Source organism: Centruroides sculpturatus, unplaced genomic scaffold (genome assembly GCF_000671375.1).
Source record: "Centruroides sculpturatus isolate CEXI.00-Female unplaced genomic scaffold, Cexi_2.0 scaffold844, whole genome shotgun sequence".
NCBI classification, from domain to species: Eukaryota; Metazoa; Arthropoda; class Arachnida; order Scorpiones; family Buthidae; genus Centruroides; species Centruroides sculpturatus.
In genome coordinates, this window is record NW_019385027.1 from 72,675 (window position 1) to 94,712 (window position 22,038).

A 22,038-nucleotide genomic window follows, 5' to 3' on the forward strand; every position below is an offset into this window, starting at 1 on the left:
TTTATTTTATAGTGAAGAACATAATACAGAAGACTAACAAGGAACTGACAACAATACAGCCGACTATGGAAGAGCTAAACAAGTATTTAGTTGTCTTTCTCTCTCCCATTGTCTCTAAGTTGGTCTAAGTTGGTCTAAGTTTTCTTAACTCCCTTCCCCTCTTCGGACGTCTAACGAAACTCAACCCTTCTCAAACCTTTCATTACTTTATGAATAATAAAATGCATAAAATGTATAAAGTTTAATGAAATAAAACGGACATCCATTGAAGTCCAACTCCTCCCCTCGTCCAACTTTGTTCGACTTTCTCTCCTTCCTCTCTTCAAGTGTGGATATCATTTATGACCCCCTTTATAATGTACCTATATTGTGAAGAATAAACTACATTATCAAAAAATAATGTTATTTTTTCAAACTCCATCCTTTTAAAAATCCCGATCGATATTAAGTGATGGTTGATAGAAAGCAGCCTTATGGACAACATCATATAATAATGCATATCATTAAACAGTCATTTGATCCCTTGATAAATCGTACTAATCCGATTTAACAAGGACGTCTGTACTATGACAGAGTCCAGTAAACGTTTATTTATGCTGAATGTTGGTTGTTAAATTTGATCTTTTCATATTGAAATTATTCGGTTTCAAAAAGCGTTATATTTAATATATATTTTTTAAAATATTATTTTAAAAAGTGTTTTCGATTATTAATAATGTGCTTAATATCAAACAAATTAATGTCATAAAATTTTTACAGGACAACTTTTTTTCCTTAGCTTATGGATGAAATATCAGAATGTTATTTACGGAAGTTCATTACGACATTCATTCGCTGAAATACACTTTCACACTCAAGTTTAATTGACGTTCGTAAGGCTTCAGCCTACTTTTCTGAATAACCCGAAAACAAATCCTGGTGGGTTGAAAAAGCTTAGAAATTTTTCGGGGGGTGGCCCGTCTCGGATATGTCGTCCCATCCTAGCATTGCCATTGTGAACTTGGCCGAACCCACGATGACCTTAATAAAAAAAATCCTTCTTTAAAGAAAATAAAATAAAAGAAACAAGTTTAGTTATAATGTTCAATTTATTTACATTAAAGTTTATGTATAAAGGAATATAACACGTAAATAAACCTGCAACGAATTGCTTAACTTTCCTGGCAACATTTAAAACTTTTCGACAAAAAAATACAGCAGTTATCAAGCTTCAAAGAGGGTGAACAAAATCGTGTCCCCCCCACACACAGTCGCCGATCAATGACAATATGGCAATTGATATCAATAAAAAATTCATTTGTACAATAAATCAGAAAATAAAATGATAATAAATGAACAAATAAAATAATTAAAAAGTTTATTTTTTTAGATGACTCTCGTCTTTTTAATTCGGTTACTGGAGATATTATATATTTGATTTTCAATTTGTTATTATACATGTAAATTCCACTCGTGCAGCATTTATCTCCTATAGCAATATTCATTCTTTAAACTGTTGAGAATATACAGTATCACCCTCACTAAATCAAGTAAAGTTTATATTCAACCTCAGGTCTTAGTATTCCTTCCGTATATAAATCTCTTAGTATTAGTTTTCCTCTTGAATTCTCAATCAATTTATCTGATATCGAGATGCAGAAATTCGTTTTCATATGTGCAAAGTTCATCTTTTTTTCGAGTTCATCCCAATTTAAGAATGGGGATCCTTATTAATGGAAACTCCTTTTTTTAAAACTGTCTAATTCGAGCTTGAGTGGCCACCTGCTTTATATTTGTTTTCTCTCATTTTTGGAAAAACTGGAGATGAATTATAACCAACCTCATCCAGGTTGATGTTTGCGACTATAAAATTGGTTTCTCTCTTACATTCTTTCCAACATTTAGTGTTAATCTTTACGGTTACTATATTATTATATTATAGATGATTTATATTTATAACGATTACAAAATTATACACCTATAAGATAAGAATTTATTATTTGTAAAGTTATTCTGCATATTATGACTAAGACAATTTCGATTTATAAATTTCTTATTCATTTCATAAAAAAATAAGGAAGCAAGATTAGATTGAAATATATAAAAATTTCTTATTTTTTAATTTTAGTAAGTCTTCGTATGCTTTTCTACAGTCGTGAAATTAATATCTTGAATTTGAACGTTCGTATGTCGGTGCGTCGAATAAAAACACCGATTTTTTTGCTTGTATTTGAAGACATAAAAGTAAATAATTAAATAAAAATGAAAGCAAATAAAATTTCTATACGGTACTATATTTTTAAAATATTGATAGGTGAGTACATATAAGATAAATCAGAGTTAAATGATGAATAAAAGTTCAGGAAGCTGCGAGTGTGAAAGTAAATTTTATTCGAATAAATTGGCTTAAATGGCGTTTTCTTATTATGTCAGAGAACATAACAATGAGCAAAATAATAGTGTTTTCCGAAAAACAGATTCGTAAAAACAAAATAGGCTTTAATTTTCTGCTAAATCACTAAGTAACTCAAACCACTTAGGTGTGAGTTAAAAAAAACACAAAAATAACAAAATGACAATACAAAAATACATATAAAAATTTACAATTGTGGCTGCTTTGCCAACAATGCGATTATCAAAGTAAACATCTAAACAATTTAAACTTAACAATTTGATAGTATTTACATTATTTACACAATATCAATTCTGTTGTATTGATCCTGATGCTATTCCAAATGTCTACCAGTCTTTTCTTGAGATGTCAGTGTCAATCCATTGTTCATTGGGTTATCTTCTCGTTGGTTTTCGTTCCTTCTTTCTTTTGTTGACGATAGCTTTCTAGTTGCTTTAATGAAGTTGCGAAGATGTCCATGTAGGGTTCTGTTTTAAATCAATTTACTCTATTTTGGTGGTCAGTTAGATCCAGCTGTAACACTGACCTTGGAATTTCTCTCGTTGGTGTTCGTACTTGCTACATTTGTAGAGATAGTGAGAGACATCATTTTATCGATATCGTGTCGCACTTATCGTTGTTTTTCTTGCCGAAGCGAAAAAGATATGCGTTGAAATTTTCATGTCTTAGCAGACACTGTGTGACATCATAGTTGGGTCTCAGATATGTCTGTCCTATCGTTGATTGTTGGTATGAATCTGTACAGAGTTCTCCCAGTTGTGGAGTGTTTCCACTCCTCCTGCCATTGTTGTTCGACTATTTCTTTGATTTTGTTCTTGACAATAGTGAGCAGTATTCTTTTATATGTTGTTGGAATATTTTTTATTATGGCCCTCTTTGTCAACTTATCCACCAGATTATTCCCCTCGTATCCCTTGTGTCCAGGAATCCACTGGAATTTTGCTTAAAATTTCTGATCCAATTGAATAAGTTCGTTGGCCAGTTATGTTTTTCCGTTTTGACTACTCAGTGTATGGATTACGACTCTGCTATCTGTGTATACCTTTACTGGTTCCTAAAACTCTGGGGTTTATTGTCTACGTGTTGCAAATCCTTGAAGACTGCCCAGAGCTCTGCTTGAGTAATCGTGCAATACTTAGCCATTTTTAAACTCGCCTGATGTTTTAAAATTTTTTGGGTCGTATATGACTATTTCGGCTTCGAGCCTTCCGCGTCCTTTGATCTATTTGAAAAATTTTCCATTGTTCTCCTTGGTTGTTATGTGTTTGATCTATGTCTGCTTTATAACTGTTCTCTTCCACTGGATGTCTAATTGTGTCCATGTTTTTCGTCGCTTTTTTCAATTGGTTTAACTTTATTTCTTGAATGAGTTCACCAATGTCCGATGGTAATTTTCCCTTCTTGATTTTGTCTTTTATTTCTTTGTTGTTTAAGCCGTTAACGTCCTTCTTTATTTGGGACCATTCCAACACGAGTTTGGCCCTGAGGTCTATTGGTAAGATATTTGCTAGAACCAACAGTGCATCAGTTGGGGCCGTTCTGTAAGCCTTACAAATGTTTATCATTAATTTCCTTTGTATTGATCGTAGTTTTCTTTTCGTTTAAACTTTGCCAATTCGCTCACACCTGTACAACGTATAGGATCGCAGGCTCGATCGCCGCTCTGTATATCAATCTTGCTGACCGGTGGTTGAAGCCCCAGACATTTCTAGAAATTTGCATGAGTATGTTGCTTTTCTCAAGCATTCTTTAGTGGATTTTATTTGTCTTTTCCAGCTGAGTGCCCTGTCAAAAAAGATGCCCGGGTATCTCATCTCTTTTACATTTTTGATTTTGTTTCAGTTGATATATATGCCAATTTGTTTTTTAAGTTGTCCTTTTCCTAATTTTTTTGAACACACCAGGATCTCACATTTTCTATAATTTATTTCCAGTTTATGTGTTTGACTTCACTTGTTTATCTTCTCCACGGCTGTGTTTCCTTCCTCTGCTAATCTGTTGCAATTCTTGTTCTCTATCATTAGAACGACATCATCCGCAAAGGCCTGTATCTTTGATCTTGCTGTTTGATTGTACTCTTCTAACAGGCTGTCGAATGCCAGGTTTCAGAGGCCCGATCCACTTCTTGAGCCCTGCGGGCATCCTCTGGTAACCTGCTTTACAATATTGATGTTATTAGAGAATTTATGATTAGATATGAGAAGATGCTACAGATATGAGAGAGAGAGAACAGAACATTTCTTACTATACAGCAGTTCTGTAATACACCCAACCCAGACTTATACAACCTAATACGAAACAAAAGTCATGCTCGGGAACTTAAGACATTTCCGAAGAAAATTCTAATGTTAAGGCTAGGGAAACAAGCGACCTTCCTTTGTCTAAATAACGACAAGTTGTCGGAATTGTATTGTAAAATATAATGCAAAAATCTTTTATATAGGTTTAATTGTTTTCTATCTTTTTAGTTATGTTTGTTAGAAAAGAAAATTTAATTTTCTGAATGTTAAATAAAGAAAACGTTCTCCTCGTGGTGCGATAGCAGGACAAGGATGGCCCTGATTCTTGAATAGGGGAAATGGTGACCATCTAATGGAAAAAAAAAATGTCAGCTGAGGTGATTATGTGCTAGTGTCGTTGGCCTGTTTAGCCTCACGTTGGCTGTTGTCTGCTGTCGTCGGATACAATCGAGTGGTAGGGTGGCCGAGCGGTCTAAGGCGCTGGTTTTAGGCACCAGTCTCTTTGGAGGCGTGGGTTCGAATCCCACCCCTATCAAAACGGCTTTTGCGCATTCTTGAAACGCTAAACTTCTTTTTACCCTCTACCTTATTTGTACGAAAAATTCTTACGCATTTTTACGGTCATATTTAAAAAACGCTGATGCAAAGCGCGCAGAAATAGTTTGTCCTATAAGCGTTTCTGTTATTTCAGTTTTCCACCGTAACGTGCAAAACTGGCATTCGCTCAGAAATCTTTCCGATAAACCTTAGATTTCTAAGCACGAATCGGATGAAGTGTCGACGTGAGTATCGATTGCAATAAATTCATTGTGCAAACGTAGCAATAAAATCGTTCTTTGTTCGTCCATTTTTATCCACGAATCGACAAAAAACGAGTGACGAAAGCGACAATTTTATTTGCATGCATCGACGCAAAACTAGACGTAAAAGAGCGCATTAACTGGCAGGAGTGGGATTCAAATCAACACCTCCGAAGAAACTAGTACCTTAAACAGCACCCTAGATTGCTCGGCCATCCTACCGACTCCTTGCACCGTTACAAAAATTTTAACCGTGCATTCTGGTTGACACTTCGAAAACAAACTGCGTAAGAATTTTTAGTACAAATAAGGCAGAGGGTAAAAGAAGCTTCGCGTTTCAGGAATGCGCAAAAGCCGTTTTGATAGGGGTGGGATTCGAACCCACGCCTCCGAAGAGACTGGTGCCTAAAACCAGCGCCTTAGACCGCTCGGCCACCCTACCACTCGATTGTATTCGACAAATACCACATGAATTAAGAAGAAGACAAAAAGGTTCTCTTGTAGTAGCCAAACCTTTGCCATAAAAATTGACTATGAGTAATTAATTTTGTGTGCGACTAATTTTCTGTGCGGCCTCTGTTTTGTTCCGTGCTACAGTATTTGCGTATAATCATTGTAAGGTAAACAGGAAATGTTTTTATATGCGATAATTTTGCATATTTTACGATCAATACTAAATACAAAGAAGAATACCAAAAATTAAGGATCTCAGGCATGCACAAGGACACAAGGAATCTAGAATTTGTTGAAGCCAAAAATCTTTTATATGAAATATCATGCAATAGTTCCGATACGTTGTATACATATATATGTTACAGTCAAAACCCGTTTTTAGTTAGAACCCGTTTTGTCTAGTTGAAACTAGTTTATACTAAATGTCTTTGTTAAAACCCGTTTTGTCTTGTTAAAACTAGTTTTAACTCAAATTCATTTTTGACTAGCAGTAAATTCTAGTTTTAACTAGACAAAACGGGTTTTAACAAAGACATCCAGTATAAACTAGTTTTAACTAGTTAAAACGCATCCTAACTAAAAACTGGTTTGACTGCAACGCATAGAGTGATTCGGGGTAAGATGGTAAGCGGGGGAAGATGCCTAATTTTTGATATTTTCAAACGGTGACGTCACATATTGTCATGTATTTGTATGATGAATCGTTGGGCCAATATTGAGTGCGGAAAGCTGTAGTTGGCTACCGTTACTTCATTTTCTACATCCGAGAAGAATAAAAGCTAGATAAGAACGAAGTTTTTGTTGTGAAATGTTTCTAGAATAATTTTAAACTAAAAGTTAAAATGGAATTTATTAAAAATTGCTAAAAACAATTAATGTGTGATGTAGTTAAGGTTCTAAAGTTTCCATTGTCAGCTACCGCCGATCCCGATCGGACATGCTGGAGCACGTGACTCTACTAGGCATCTTACCCCAACAAATGGAAAATATGCCACATTTTTCTTGGGGTAACGTGCCTATTTTTTGTTAATTGATTTCCAATATGCCTATTTTTAATAAACTTTTGTTTTCTCGTTTTATTGCAGGATATGCATAGAAATTATATAAGGACTTCTCAAAAAAGTTTTTGGACTGAAAAAAGCTTTCAGCTAGCTATAGAACACGTTAGAACGGGCGGAAACTTAACAATACTTATACTGTGCTGTTATACTTACTATGAAGTACTTTGTACTACATATGCAATAAATTAAATTTGGTTAAGAAATTCAAAAATTAATTTTATGCAATTATATTTGTTATCTTACGCTAATGGCATTTGGCATTACGGATACTTAGGGTGAGATGCCTAAAATGCCAGACAGTGAAAAAGTCGTCATTGCAAACACTGTATACAATTTTTTAAAATAAACTCCAAACTTTTATTTGAAAAACATACTCCAGAATATGATATTTTCATTAGAGGGCTCCTAAACCCAAATTAGCGCTGTAATTTCTTTCATAAGCAAAATGTTAGCCATCTTCCGCCGAATCACCATACATAACTTAATTTATTTCCCCCAAACATATTTATGTAGCCAAAATTAGTTTTAACTAATGTTAAAAGTTAAAACTAGTTTTATCTAAAATCAAAACATGCACAGCAGTAAATTAACTAGACAAAACTCGTTTTGTCTAGTTAAAACTAGAATTTACTGCTAGTCAAAAATGAATTTGAGTTAAAACTAGTTTTAACTAGACAAAACGGGTTTTAACAAAGACATTCAGTATAAATTAGTTTCAACTAGACAAAATGGGTTTTAACAAAGACATTTACTATAAACTAGTTTCAACTAGTTAAAACGCGTTCTAACTAAAAACGCGTTTTGACTGTAACATATATAAAAAGGGCCTTGCAAGTTAGGGCCTGGCACAATCTAAAACCACCACTGCGCGGATTATTCGAAAAAATAAATATAATATAACGATTTTAATATGTATTTAATGTTAATAATTAAACTTTAACTCAAAAAGTTCTAAAAATAACTCATTTTTGTTATTTGAAAGTTTTTTTTTGTCATTTTAAAATTTCAATAAAATAATAATAAATACGAATAAAGTAAAGAAATTAAAATTATAAATGAATAAATAAATAATTTATTCGTATTTATTTAAATAAATACGAAATAAGTACGTAAAAAATAATTATGTACTGTACAAAGAGATGGAAATCTCTGAAATTCTTCTGTAATCTGTAAAAATAAAATGAGAATAATTAAGATTTTGCCACTGCTCTACCCTGAGTAGTAACCCAGGATCTACTAGAAACTAATGAAGTTTATGCTTCAGGTCCTCTAATCCCGAATAACTCCGAATCAACTACATTTTCGGTATCCTGAAGCGTGAACTGTTATGGGGCCCCCTTCGTTGCTGGTTTAGGAGGCATAAATATTAAAGCTGCAGGACACCGAAAATGTAGAGAGGCACTGATTGTGAGCAATAAAGCAATACTGCGAGGTTTGATTTATAATGTATCAATTATATTATTGTCAATTCATATACACATAAAGTTACTGAATTATCTTTCTCTTTCGTAGTATTACAAGACTACAGCCCTCAGGATTTTCTCTTATACATAATTTAGATCAGCTAACTAACTGATTTACTAAAATTTTGTTCCTTAAACACTAATTTGGACTTATACTATTTAAATCTATCTTCGTAAGAGGCTGATCAGTGGCCGAGTGGATAAAACCACGGAACACTGGTAGATGGTCGTGAATTTAAATCTAATTTAGACACAAATTAATTGATATATAATAATTCAATCAATATTTTAGGATGGTATGTACAGTACATTATCTAAGTTAAAAGTATTGATAATTGCCGAGTGTCATGATCGAACGGTCTAGGAATGCATAGCGAACAAACAAACATATTCATTTCTATATACACATAAGTTAAAGATACATACCAAAAGAAGAATCTGTAAAATTTCTTTAATTTAGAGAATTTTTGCTCTCTTTGATGCATTGTCCATTGATTGACTGATGTGAACAATGAACGTAATATCTTCGACTATCCTGTTGTATCAGGCCGGATGGCCGAGCGGTCAAAGTAGCAGCCTACCGCTCTGGGGACCCGGGTTTGAATCCGAATGGGTAGAAAAATCCCCAGGAATTTTCGGAGGGTGGTCTATTCGGATATGTCCGAACAGACCATCCTCCTTCGGCCGCGCCCATTATGGGTCTGGCCGAACCCATAATGGGCTTGCAAAAAGAAGTCCTCTTAGTGCTCACAGGGTGAGAAGAGTATTAAAAAAATCCTGTTATATTAAAACGAATTAAAAACTATTGATAACATATATTTATTATTATTAAAGATTAAATCAGTAAAATAAAATTAAATGTTGTAATGGATGAATGAGTGTTATGTATCAAACTTTATTACCCAATGGGTGTTATTGGTGTCTAGCCTTTCAAAGCAGAGATATTCAGTAGATGAAGAAGTTATTTTACATTCACTTGATATTTTTCAATGGAAGAATGTGCATGGGTTGATACCACCCTTTTCTTTCTATTGATTCTGAAACTTAACACCTTCACCTAATGAAACTGTGTTAAAAATACTGAAAAACCTTATTCGTATCACAGGCAATTTACATGGAATTGCCTATGATACGGACAAAGCTATGTTCTTCACGGAAGTATAGAGATTGGAAGTTCTATACTAACTGCTATAGATCCTACAATCATATACAGAAAATTTAATAATATGGAGTGAACAGAACAAGAATTCTTAGATTTGTTTTTTTCACAATCTATTAGCAAAAGGTTATTTCAAAACTACGGATTATAAATTTACTGAAATGGGTCACAGCTATCTCGATTCAGACAGACTTCGGAATAGGAAAAGTTTTGCAAAAACATCAAAATCTTTATCAACCAGAGCAATATTTACTAATCAGTAAATCCAGTAGATAAAACTTGGTAATTGATATGGAAGAGTATTTTAGAGATATTTAAACCCTTTCATCAATGCTCAAGCTCACCAACAAGAAAAAAAAAAAAAACATGAATTAGGTGAACCGGTTCACTTACGAGTTGAAAAATCAAGGAAAAATATAATTTCTCACAGAATGAAACTAATATCAGCATCCTAGAAAAAAAAAAAAACAGAAAAATTTGGAAAACAACAAAAAAGGTACAAAACATAAAGGATCAGATTAAATAATTATATATTAAGCAGCAGATAAGGATATCCTCAAGATTAGGCTATAGTCTTGAGGAGTTTCAATGGTATTACCGAAAGAATTTCGGAAGAAAATAAGCACATTTTGCAAGGTAAGTAAAATCATACATGAAACGATCAGATATCATCAATGATTAAATAAATAAACTGTATTTTATACTGTCACGAGTTGTCGGTCTCACTTATTCTTTGAAATAATATTATTTTTGTAATATTGCATTTGAAACATTTGATTTTTGATAAGTCAGATTTTTTCAATCTTTGTTTACATCTTATAATATACCCAAGAGTAATGTTAGACTTAATTTATTTAATGTAATTAACCTGTTGGGAATCAATGAGAATGTTTAGTCTCTCCGAGTCCTTTGCTGAGGTATGATGATTGTGACTGATAATTGATGATTATTAATGTTTAACATTTTCTTCAGGAGAGACAATATATCTAAATTGGAAAACAAATAAAATTATTTAAAAATTTGCTGATACATCTATCAGCTTTGTTGAATATTAAATAATTAAATTTATCAAATGTAATATTATATTAATTAAACAGAAAAATCCAATTTTTCTTCTTAGCCTTAGATTCTGTTTTTTTTTTTTTACATCTTCCTCATCAATTTTTACAGAAGCAACAGTATTAAATTGAAAAAGGAAAATGATCATTATCGAAATTGAATTTATTATAATGAAGTACAAAATATTAATATTATTTTTATTGTGAAAGAATAAAAAAATTAATAAAATCCATTATTAATGTTAGTGAATATATAAATATTAAAATATTCATTTTGGTAATAAATAATAATCTTTGTTCTTCTACAATATATTATTGAAATTATTTCATTTCTATAATATAGAACAATACAGAAAATGATATAAATATACAAACAATATACTCAACAGGTAGGGGTATCAAATAAATATAAAAACCCCTACCTGTTGAGACAATGGTTAATAGCTTTCATCTCAACTTTCTGATCACACGATACATGATGATTCTCGCACTCATCGTTTACTTGTTGAGAGTAGAAGAATCGATGTAGCTGAAACAATCTTCAGAAAGTCCGAGAACAATATCCAAATAATTAGTTTTTTGATAAAGTCCCAACAGAAGAAATCATCCTGATCATCACTATCCTTTGGGAATTTCATAGTTTGATCAGGAGGATCAAATCGCGCCTCACACAAGAGCAACTCTAGCTTTCTATCCACGTTTGCATGTATATGTGCATTTTCCACAAATTTATCCATGACGAAAATGACTTATTTGGGTCTTAGCGTCATTTTCTATCTCTCATCGTCGATGATTTTTAAAGCAAAATATTTCGTATGGTCCACGATCGGCCGTAAGTTTGTTTCGATGGACTTGCAACTCTTTTGGATGGCCTTTATGTCATCTTTTACAGTGAAAATCGTAAAAATGCCACTCGTCGATCTGACAATGCAGGAAAAAAAAAATTTAGTATTTCCTTAATTTATCGCAGCGACATTCTCACTAATGACTCATTGATGCACGTCGCCGAATACTGCTGAGTACACGGTGATTCGTCGCCTCCCGCCGTCATCATGCAGTAAATAAAAGTGAAATTGCAATACCTTCCAAACTACTGACTTTTTTGAAAAACAAACAAAAATAAAACGCGATTCTTTCTATATCCATTTGCTGCGAAATTACAGAGCATTGCACACAACCTTCCAAGTGCACCCACAGTCGTTGTGTGTCGAACTTATCTTTGATAGGGAGTAATTCTGGAAATTTAAAAACCGAAATGGAATCTTTAAAAATTCAGAATACAGTAAGTTCCCTCAATAAGATCCCAAAACCCTCTGAATAGATTGGAAAATAGCTCTTTACAACTCCTATATAATACGGAGTGGCAATTTTTTCGATCTCCAATACAATCAATGGTAAAGGGCTTTCTAGTAAGCAGTGGATTTCATCTCTTAGATAGGAAATTGTTTCAGTCACAAAAAACTACTAGAGAACCCTATACATCAATATGATTACAGAACATTTCTGAGTAAAATAAGAAATGGCTCTTACGTAGTTTCGACCAATCTACGAAGAGTTTATCACCATATATACCACTCAATAATGAACACAAGTCAGATATGATCAGTTGAATAATGAAATGAAACAAGAGGTGCACGAATAGCAGTTTGATCCTGGAAAATTAAAAGATAAAATAACAACTGGGTCGTGAATTCACGATGGTAGAATCGTAGAACATAAAATTTTTCATTAATAATAAATATTATTATTAATATTGATATGGAAGAGTATTTTAGAGATATTTAAACCCTTTCATCAATGCTCAAGCTCACCAACAAGAAAAAAAAAAACATGAATTAGGTGAACCGGTTCACTTACGAGTTGAAAAATCAAGGAAAAATATAATTTCTCACAGAATGAAACTAATATCAGCATCCTAGAAAAAAAAAAAAACAGAAAAATTTGGAAAACAACAAAAAAGGTACAAAACATAAAGGATCAGATTAAATAATTATATATTAAGCAGCAGATAAGGATATCCTCAAGATTAGGCTATAGTCTTGAGGAGTTTCAATGGTATTACCGAAAGAATTTCGGAAGAAAATAAGCACATTTTGCAAGGTAAGTAAAATCATACATGAAACGATCAGATATCATCAATGATTAAATAAATAAACTGTATTTTATACTGTCACGAGTTGTCGGTCTCACTTATTCTTTGAAATAATATTATTTTTGTAATATTGCATTTGAAACATTTGATTTTTGATAAGTCAGATTTTTTCAATCTTTGTTTACATCTTATAATATACCCAAGAGTAATGTTAGACTTAATTTATTTAATGTAATTAACCTGTTGGGAATCAATGAGAATGTTTAGTCTCTCCGAGTCCTTTGCTGAGGTATGATGATTGTGACTGATAATTGATGATTATTAATGTTTAACATTTTCTTCAGGAGAGACAATATATCTAAATTGGAAAACAAATAAAATTATTTAAAAATTTGCTGATACATCTATCAGCTTTGTTGAATATTAAATAATTAAATTTATCAAATGTAATATTATATTAATTAAACAGAAAAATCCAATTTTTCTTCTTAGCCTTAGATTCTGTTTTTTTTTTTTTACATCTTCCTCATCAATTTTTACAGAAGCAACAGTATTAAATTGAAAAAGGAAAATGATCATTATCGAAATTGAATTTATTATAATGAAGTACAAAATATTAATATTATTTTTATTGTGAAAGAATAAAAAAATTAATAAAATCCATTATTAATGTTAGTGAATATATAAATATTAAAATATTCATTTTGGTAATAAATAATAATCTTTGTTCTTCTACAATATATTATTGAAATTATTTCATTTCTATAATATAGAACAATACAGAAAATGATATAAATATACAAACAATATACTCAACAGGTAGGGGTATCAAATANTAATATATATTTAAAAATGTATTTCATCCAATCATTATCTTTTTGGATATATAAAGATGCGAAATCCCTTACTGAAAATATCTCAGTCTACGCTTGCAGATGAAAAAATAAATAAATAAACGGCACATAAAATATTTTTATTTATTACTTTCTTGACAGAAACAATAAAAAAATACCATTCTATTTTTAAGAGTTGTAAAATATATTGAAAGTATATCTTAAATGTTAATCGACGATCAAAACGTCTAAATCAATTGGTTTTTCTATATTATTTTTGTTTTTGTTTCCTGAAAAATTAAATCTTGGATCAATAAAGATACTTTTCAACTCTCTGTCATAAATGATTTATTAATATTATTATTATACATTTATCATATTTAAAGAGACAAAGGTGTAACTAACAAAATTTTAAGTAAATATGAAACTAATTAAAACTTATATTAATGTATGAATATTTTCAAATTGTAAATATTAAAAATATCTTGTCTAATATTAATACTATCCACATATAATTTATTTCATTATAATTATTTCCTGTGTCTATTCAATTAATATTATCTCAAATTAATTATTGTGATTTTCTTGTATGACAGCGTGATAATTTACGGTTTCATAGAGCTATTTTATTTTGAAATTAGACGAACTTTAAAATAAAAACACTGTATTTAAATTAATATTTTAATAATAATTTAAATACAGTGTTTTTATTTTAATTAATTACAGCATATTAAATTAATTTAAAAGAATGTTGTTGAATATTTGAAATGAAATCAACTTTGAAAATGGTAATATTTTATTATCAATTGTTTTAAATATAGTAAAAGCCATGTGGGACGTATTTCCAACTCAAGCTGGCTATAAACTAGGAGTTCTTAACCAGTGACCCACCTTGAGTTTATTTGTTAAGTTATGGCAATGCAACACTTAGGCGATCTGCCTAGGGGGGAGGTCTTTTTAAGGAAAACTGGCCCCTATTTAGGTATTACAGACTTGGAAAAAACCCATAAAACTCCACGTGGAACCAACGACCAGAACTCCCAGTGTTTAGGGTACGAAGACCTCTTGGCCACTGGTCCATCTTGAGAATCTGTAGAAAATTTTCAAGGATCCGTGTGCTTGGAAGGGTAAAAGTCAACTTATCATCATAATTTTGTGTTCTTATGTGAATTTTTTAATTATTGTGTTAAGACAGAAGCACATACATCATTATATCACGTTTTTTTTATTATTTTAGTAAATGTATTTCTATGTAACTGGTTTCTTTTGTAATTTTATTTTATGTACCGTATTTGAAAATATTATTTCGAGAAGTGATCCGTGACCTTTACTTGACTGGAAAAGGGTCTATGGAACAAAAAAAAAAGGTTAAGAACCCATGCCGCAAGCCATAAATCCAGAGTAGACTAGAGGAATAGAGGAAGATCAAGATCGCCAGATCTACTTTGGCACTTGTGGATTGGGTTGTTAGGCCTGTACAAGTCAAAAAGAAGACTTTAAATGAAATATCGACGCAAAATTTTTACAGAAAAATACAATTACAGATGTTTAAATGAATTTAATAAAATGTAGTAATCATAAATATGATACATTACTATTTTCAAAAGCGAAATTTCGTTTATACTCACAATAAATATGAAAGATTTATTATAGAAGCAATTATATTTTAACGGAACAACAACTTTTCTAAATTATAATGTTTTTTTTTTGATTTTTAATCNAAGAATATTTTATTTTCGTATTTTAAGTTTATTTCTGCCACTGGAAGAGTAAAATTACTCATCCCGCATTTTGGTATCTTTGGGAAATAACTCGTTTCTTTCCGATTTTAGGCCTAAGTATCTGACAACTTTAATAAAACGAATGCACCTATAGTAAAATATATTGTCAATCAATCAAATTGTTTATTAGAAATAAACATAACAATATAATAAATTTATTCTTCCTGTTACAGGAGGAATATACAGTACTTTATATATTAATTGTTTTACAGTACGTTAAACACGAGAGTATTTACTTATAATATTTTAATCTTATTAAAAGTGTAAAGTTTTTATTTAATTTAAATAATATTGTAATTTAATGCTATTTTTTAATGCGTTTCATCCAAACTTAAAATTTTTAAAAGTGTAAAGTAATTTTGTTTCTTAAGAAATCAATTTAATTTGTAATTTATTTTTTTACATCATTCCTCTTTTTTTTCTTCTTCTTTTGCTTCTTTTAAATAAAGATTTTACATCAGCTTCAGTCATTTTCTGATTCTTACTACAATTTTTCAGTTTTATATATTAATTTTTTTTTTTAATAAAACTTCTTAAATGTTGTTATATATTTTTCTTTTTCTGTTATTCTTATGTACTTAATTATATTTTCATTTTCTTTGTTCCCTCGCATTAGCCATTTACATTTTTCCAAGAATTTAATTTTTACAACTTTGTTTTTTTTTTCCTTCTTCTTCTTCTTTAAATGTAAACAATTAAGTATTTTATAATAAATTAAACTGTAATTTCCAAACAAATTAAAAGAATTTCAATATATTTTAGTAATGGATTACATTAAATCATACGTATTAAATATTAGTTTAATATAAATTGTTGTATACAAAAATTCATTATTAAATGTAATAATTTACGAAAATAATTTTAAAAAAATATAAATAAACGAAATTTATTGATATAAATTAATTTTTTAGTTAAGAAGTTATATAAAATATAAATGAAGTACATTTGCAAAAATAGTTATTTTAATATCGGAAATATAATCTTAATGAATAGCACCAATTAAGAGTAAGCATTTTCCTCCTATTTTTAGTTCAATTAATTGTTATTAAGACAACCACATTGCAACCAATCTTCATTAAAATACTTTCACATCTGATACTCGTTTTTTTTTCTTTCAATTTAACAAAAGACAGTCTTCATTTATAATGTTTTTATATATATTAAATTTCATTTCATTTCTGTATTATTTTACTAAGTTTAAACATAAATATAGTTTATAATTATAGAGTGATAATTTTTAAAAAAGTTTAAAAATGTTAAATTTAAGTGTAGCATTTCGGTTATGAGATTTTATTTAAAAATTTTATATTATTAATTATTATAAAATAACAAAAGCTTAATTTTTGAGAGTAGAGATGAGTTTTATATATTAAAAAAAATTGTAAATGCTAATAACGAGTAAAATCTTAAGTCTGACCCAACTAGTGATCCCACTGTATCTTCCCAACTCCTCGACCTTTAACCACCAAAATTTAATAGAATCAATTCCCCTAATACACACTCTTCTCTGCAAAATTTCAGAAATTTTTGACAAAGAGCGCAGAAGTTATTAAGCTTTAAAATGGAAGCTTCTTCTCCAAACACAACATCCATACATACAGGTAAAAAAAAACTTCACACATTTTTTTTGTAGCCATACTTTTCCTCTGTTATATTTATATAACAGAGGGAAAGTATGGCTAATGTAATATATATATATATTACATTAATGTATATATATATATATNAAAATTGTTGACTTTTTTTTTCAAAATAATACTCTAAGAATATCCTATTTCTAAGCGAAACATATGGCATAATATGGTCATATGTTTGCTAGAGACAATACTGATGATCACAGTAGGTAAACGGTGCCAAACATACTGCAGTGGATGAAATAAATGGAGATAATGATGCGTAGACGTATAGATTTATTAATAGAGATAGAAAAGATAAAGAGTATAATATAATTTTACACAGCAGTCTTCAAGTTTTATTTATGATCTTGCCTTTTATCGTGTATCTTGTATCGTCCCTACGTTTTTTATGATAAATTTTAAACTTTTACTTTCAAATATTTCATTAAATACTTAAACACACGTCGTATAAACCTTAATATATTTATTTTTGATAGAAAAATATTCACTTTCACTAGAATTTAAGCTAAAAATTTAATTTGAAATTGAAATTGGAATGGATGTATATACATAATTTTATTTTGGACACTTAAAGTATAAGTTATAATGTAAATTTTATTAAAAATTTTACTATATTTTTAAAGTTTAAGGTACAAATTTTTATTATTAACAGTTATTAGATGCATAATATTAACCAAAATAATATATGTGTATTAAAAACTAAACGCTACTTGACCTAATATGTAATTCGTTAGTAAAAAACGATTGATCAAGTACGACAGGTATGCCATGATTAATGATAAAAGTATGAATATATGGCCTACATTCAGTAAAACGTAACTACAGTAAATGTATTTTTATATTCCGAGATTTTTAATCTTGTTTAATCAAAAATTATGACGTACAATACGTTAAACAGATGCGAATAAGTAAAAAGTTTTCTAAGAAATATTTTAAGTAAAAATAAAATTTAAACTGAATTTTTTCTTTTCTTTTCTTTTCTTTTTTTTAAAGTAAATGAATTTAATTTAGTAACGATGTTTGTATACATTCAGGAATTTTATTACCGACATTTCTGATCTAATAAAGAATTTACTCGTTTATGCATTTGTGGAGATTATTATAGAAAAAAGAAATGATGAAATTTCAAAGAAAATCCAACAAAACGATAATATCTAACTTAAACTATTCGTAATATTTAAAAAAAGAAAAAAAAAATCTTTGGAAAAGTATAAGAGAAAATCAATATCAATGTAAATCGATTTACTTATCTCTACTTTTCCGATATAGTTCCGTATTCAAAAGTATTTTTAAAATATTAAAATTTGTTATAAATCAAGAATAAACAGTGAAATCTCTCAAGATTTTCATGAGTAACACACTAAAAGCAAATGTAAATAAACAGAATAAAGTTACTTTTTTCTTTTTATTTACATAAAACTTTTATAAGTAAAAATGTCTGTAAAATTTCTACCATATTTTTTTATTTTTATGAAACTTTATACAGTTGAATTCTATATGAAAAGTTTAAGAATTTCCTTATTTTATTTTCTATTCACTAGCATTATATCAATATTTTTGCAGGTAATAAATTATAAATTTTTCCACAAAATCTTAGCCTCTGTTTATAAATACTAAATGATCTTCTTGAAAAGTGAAAGGTAAAAATGTTTTACTTTCATCTTTCAGTAAAATCATTTAGTATTTTCTTGAAAAAAAATAATAAATAAATAAATAAATAATTTTTCTCTGTTATTCTCTAGATAATTGAAAAATTATTAAATTACTATTAATTATTAATGTTTAATTAATTAATTATATAGGCCTATATGTATATTTTTTTTTTAAGTAAAGAAGAGGGAACATTTACACGTGTTTTGTTTATCCAAGAGTACTTGACCCTTGTTGAGTATTTTGGCACCAAAATCGCGGTCGTTGCCAACAATATTTTAATAGTTTTGTTGAAAAATAATCTCTTTTGAATTTAGATAAGTGCAATNTTTTCCGGCCTTGAATTAAATGTCAAACACAAGCTACGATGCAAAAGTATTGCCCATTCTCTTCACTTCGTTGCTTGCTTTTTATTTTTTGGTTAACCTTGCTTTTGAATATTGTTTGTTCTATTGTTCAAGCTTTTGTTTTTCTTTAAGTTTTCCTTATCATCCTGTTCGTTTGTTTATAACTTTTTATGCAACTTAAATGAAATGTCAAATCTTAATTAATTTTTTCCACGAATTTTTCACGGGTATTTCCCCGTTATATCGAGCCAAGTCTTTCATCTCCCAGCCGCCTCGATCGTGGGCCTGCTCATCAGTGGCCGAATAAATAAAACAGTGGTGTGTTATAGCATCACGAGGCCCAAGGAATCTTAAACTAGAAGGTTCTCATGTACAGTTTTGACTTTAGGCATTTTTTTTTTCGGCGGAATATTTTCTTATAAAAGAATGGTTTACTATTTCCTTTTAGTTAAGAGCCCGAGGCAATTTCCCTTTACGCCTATAGAATAACACGCCACTAGGATAAAGTCACGAATACTAGTAAGGGATGTGGGCCAACGGGCTGACCACGTGAGTGTTTTCTGGGTTTTCTCTACATATATAACACCTAAACATGGGTCATTTTCACGTAGAAAGTCATCCCGAGAGGCACCCCGTCCACCTATTGAGTTGCCTTATCCCATCAATTCAATCCACTTTGGGCAGAGAAAAAGGCCCTCTCATTACCCATAGAGAAAGGATACGAACATACAAACGAAAAATAACAATCGCATTTATAATACTTATATTTCATTTATTTTATTTGAAATATTAATGAACAATATAATATAATAAAGCAATTTTAAATAATTTCAAACAAAATTCTCATTTTAAAAAATAAATTTCGCAATAATTAAACTTTTATTTATATTAGTCAGTCGCAATATTATTTACGACTGACATTTAGGCGCCAACATAGAAACAATAAATATCGCCAATACTATTTTTAATATTATTTAATAGCTTATTTAAATATAATCGATAAATATTTATTATAATATAAATTTATTGCTAGATCATGTTTTGAATATATTAAAATATGCAGATACACGAATCGAACGTCAGTTTTGTCGTATTTGACACGATTCTCGTGATTTTGCATTTTTTAAATATATACAGCAAAGTGAACTTTAAAAGTAAATTTCTTCACAACAAACGTAGTAACTTATATAACAATAAAAACAATAGAAATTGTGACTTGAATACTATTACTTAGCAAAATATCTATAAAAATTATTTGCAATGTTCATCAAAACAACGTATAAATGTATGAATGCATACGCAGTAATAAACCAATTGTGAATATATATACTGTATTTAAAAAAAAAAAAAACAGATTTAAAGATAAAAATCTTAGTTTTATGCTTGTAAAATTTATAATCAGCAAACTTTACAACTGCTTTTTTTATTATTATTATTATTTTGAGTCTGAACTTTAACGTGTTTTGTTGATAGTTTTTTTGTTTTTAATCTTTCTCATAAATTTATAGCTATGCACCAAATTACAGTCTGTGTCATATTTATAGATAAGACCATTAATAAAATAATTATAACAGGTAGATTTTATGAACCACTATTAATTAAAGAAGATAAAAATAATTAGACTTTCTTCCTTTCGCGCTATCAGAAGGTGTCATATACGAGAAGGGGTGCAAAAATAAGTATACAGTTTTTAATAGAGAGATTGAAGCCGACGTTTTCATCGGGAAAACTTGTACGTCGGACGTTCAGCGCCGCATTCCTGTAAGCCTAGAAGTTTGACAATAGCGAGGTTGCGGCCGAAGTTTTCATCTCTCAAACGTGAACGTCGAACGTCGAGCGCCGCTTACAAGATAGCGGCGCTCGACGTTCGACGTTCACGTTTGAGAGATGAAAACTTCAGCTGCAACTTCGCTATTGACGTTTGGAACGTCAGTGAAATCATGCTCGACGTTCCAAACTCCATTGTTAAACTTCTAGGCTTACAGGAATGCGGCGCTGAACGTCCGACGTACAAGTTTTCCCGATGAAAACGTCGGCCGCAACCTCTGTATTATGTGAAAAAACCTGCAAAGGGGTAAACATTAATTCTTTATGAGTAAGTTACAAATAAGGAATATAAAATAATAATGAACTATGCATTAAATATCATTCATAGATGCACAATTTTTGCATCTTCCCCATGTATTACGCATTAGTCCGCCATTAATATAGGCCTATATATTTTTTTAAATACAAGAACTGGATATTTGTATTATCGATTTAGTTACAATTGTACTTTACTACGATCGATGTAAATGAGCAAAATAATTCAAATAAATTTATATTTTCATTATATATCTATCAAAATGTTCATAAAAATCATCAAATAGACCTCATAAAAACTGATAATAGACATAATAAGTTTACTTAAGATAAGAAAAGATAGGTTTAAAAATACCAAAACAAAACAAAAAATAAAATAATAAAATAAAATAAAAATAAAAACGAATTTCGAAAGCGATGCAACCTCTGTATAATTTAAATAATGCTACGTAACCGTCACGTGACTGGAATTGGATATTGCGCTATCACTTTCCGAGACAAGTAATAGTCACATGACCAGAAATAAATACGAATTTTGATAAATTAAACTTCTTAAAATTTATTTACCAGACTTAAAAAGTCATAATTATAGTTATTTTTATTGAAAAAACGTTAATTATAAGTTGACGAATCCCATACGGAATTTATTCGCTTTAAATTTACTATTTCGAAATTGCTAATGAAAATAATTGTTATTTATATATTATTATATTATATTAAAAAATATTTAGAATAAAAATATAAATAGAATGAAAAGTTAGAAAAAAAATTTCGTTTAGTTTGTCCTGAGAGTCATATCCGTCTCGACGTCGTCTGCTCCACAACCTGACAACAAATTTTAAACTGGACTGCATTCCTTATCGATTCCTATATCAATAATTTTGGTTACTTTTAAATCTGATCTCTAAATAAATATTAAAATATAAAAAAGAAATTATTTAAAATATAAAAAGATTTTTATCTGTAATCAATCTTTTATTAAAAAAAAAA

At 29.8% G+C, this 22,038-nt stretch overlaps 2 non-coding genes across 2 annotated transcripts; one reads left to right on the forward strand and one right to left on the reverse strand.

The window, feature by feature from the left end:
* Positions 1 to 5,085: 5,085 nt before the first annotated feature.
* Positions 5,086 to 5,167, forward strand: Trnal-uag. Its single transcript has one exon. It is a non-coding gene; the product is annotated as a tRNA-Leu (tRNA).
* Positions 5,168 to 5,792: 625 nt separating this feature from the next.
* Positions 5,793 to 5,874, reverse strand: Trnal-uag. Its single transcript has one exon. It is a non-coding gene; the product is annotated as a tRNA-Leu (tRNA).
* Between the last annotated feature and the right edge of the window lie 16,164 nt (positions 5,875 to 22,038).